Source organism: Triturus cristatus, chromosome 2_2, assembly GCF_964204655.1.
Source record: "Triturus cristatus chromosome 2_2, aTriCri1.1, whole genome shotgun sequence".
NCBI lineage: Eukaryota > Metazoa > Chordata > Amphibia > Caudata > Salamandridae > Triturus > Triturus cristatus.
The window spans coordinates 114,103,041-114,105,134 of NC_140582.1; the positions used below are offsets into that span (position 1 = coordinate 114,103,041).

General features: G+C 40.6%; 1 non-coding gene across 1 annotated transcript; it reads left to right on the top strand.

The window, feature by feature from the left end:
• The first annotated feature begins 1,659 nt into the window (after nt 1–1,659).
• On the top strand, nt 1,660–1,790 carry LOC146861963 (small nucleolar RNA SNORA76). The gene has a single exon (XR_014978695.1). It is a non-coding gene; the product is annotated as a small nucleolar RNA SNORA76 (small nucleolar RNA).
• Nucleotides 1,791–2,094: the final 304 nt, after the last annotated feature.

A 2,094-nucleotide genomic window follows, 5' to 3' on the forward strand; every position in this document is an offset into this window, starting at 1 on the left:
TACCACTTTTTAGAAGGGCGATGGTTTTACTATCTCAAAAATTTGTAGTTGATAAAATGGCATAGAGGTTGTTGGCGGAGCAGCAATAGTAAGTGGCTTAGTGGACATTATGGTTATTCTTTGTACAGTTCACATCATTTATAATTTTAGGGTTGGTGTTTATTTTTGACAAATCTCCTTTACATGTGATTAGCATTACACATTGTACTTTAGGTAAACAGGCTCCCAACAGAGTCACGTGCAGCTATAGTTATTGAATGGTCATGCTATGTATTGTCTCTTGACTGTGTTTTTTTATAGTGTGATGGTTTTTAATAACTTGAAACAATAAAAATCCTATCTATCTATCTATCTATCTATCTATCTATCTATCTATCTATCTATCTATCTATCTATCTATCTATCTATCTATCTATCTATCTATCTATCTATCTATCTATCTATCTATCTATCTATCTATCTATCTATCTATCTATCTATCTATCTATCTATCTATCTATCTATCTATCTATCTAGCATGTATGCAATAATGGAGCTAGGGGGCTGCATCTGGAATGTTGGGACAAATGTGGGTGATGGTGCAGTGAAGTACAGATATATCCACGAGCAGTATAAACTAGAAATCAATAGATTTTGCATAAACTCATCGGACGATTTCACTACTTGCCAGGGGTTCTGTACCAAGTTGCTTCACTCTTGGGTTGGCAGACAGTTATGTAAATATCTGAATGTGATTAGAAAATAAATAGGAAATTATGCTTCACACAAATAAGCATATCAGATTCGAGCACAGAGTGAGATAAGAGTGGCTGGTGTTCGAGTAAGCAGAAACCATAGAGAGAGGGAGGGAGAGAGGCATGTTCTAGTTCATACCAGACAGATTTGATTAATGCACTTTTTACTTGCATCGACTGAAGCACGTTCATGCTAGGTTTGTTTCTGTTGAGGGTGTTTTTCAGTGCCTATTTTCTTTGATATGTGGTACAGATTGTATGCTTTCAGTATTCTCGTGACAGTATTGATCCAGCGGGTGTGCCAGGGATAAATACTCCACACAATTCAACAAGGCCCATGCACATTTACTCAATTTTCTATCACTTTCTCCGATACCCGCTGGGGGTCAAGTTTTATAATTCAATCAGATGTCGATTAGTTATTTTCCTGTAGTCTTGAAATTTTCGATAACTGAATATATAGCCTAACTAATCTTTCACAACTCAACACTCTTTCCTCTAGTCGATGGACCATTAGTTGAGTTAGTTGATGGTGATATTAACAGTTTTCTAACTAATTCATATATCTTAGTGAAATAACCACAGACTCTGGGTAAGATTCATAAGTTTTATCTAAATTTCAGACATGAAGGTGAATGCTCTTTCAATACAAATTCACAGTGCAAACGCCATCATTTTCACACGGGAGAGATACATAATTTAGCAGATATAACCAATGACACAAACTCATTCAATAAATTAATGCAAAGGAGTGGATAGATGAAGAGTCCGGAGGCAAAAATACATTTCCAAAGAAATATGCAAATTATGAGTCAGAATAATATTTACCTATTTGAAATACTGAAAACCACCCCTCTGGCCAGAGAATGGTGGGGGTCCCCTGAATTGGAATCAAGAGACAAAGGGGCAGATTTATGTTGCACTTGCGCCACTTTTGCGCCGCCGCTGCGTCACTTTGTGACGCAGCAGCGGCGCAAATCCTGCGCCATGGTGCGGGGTATTTACAAACGTGACGCATCACCCAGATGCGTCACGTTGTAAAGCCCTGCGCCACATGTAGGCGTTCCAGGGCAGGTGGGGGCGTTCCGGCGCAGGAACGCCTCCTAAAAGTGGCTGAGTGAAATCTACAAGATTTCACTCAGTCACTTTTGAGCCAATGCTGCGTCAAAACCCTGCGCCTGCTTGAAGCAGGCGTAAGGATTGACGCAGCATTGTACAGATAGGGCCCCCCAGATCATTGCTGGAGCTGCGTCGCGCTTGCGACGCAACTCCAGCAATGCGCCACTTTTCGGCACAGATGCGTCACGCATCTGTGCCGTTTTTGCCCCATGGTGCGCCGCATTATAAATGCGGCGCATCC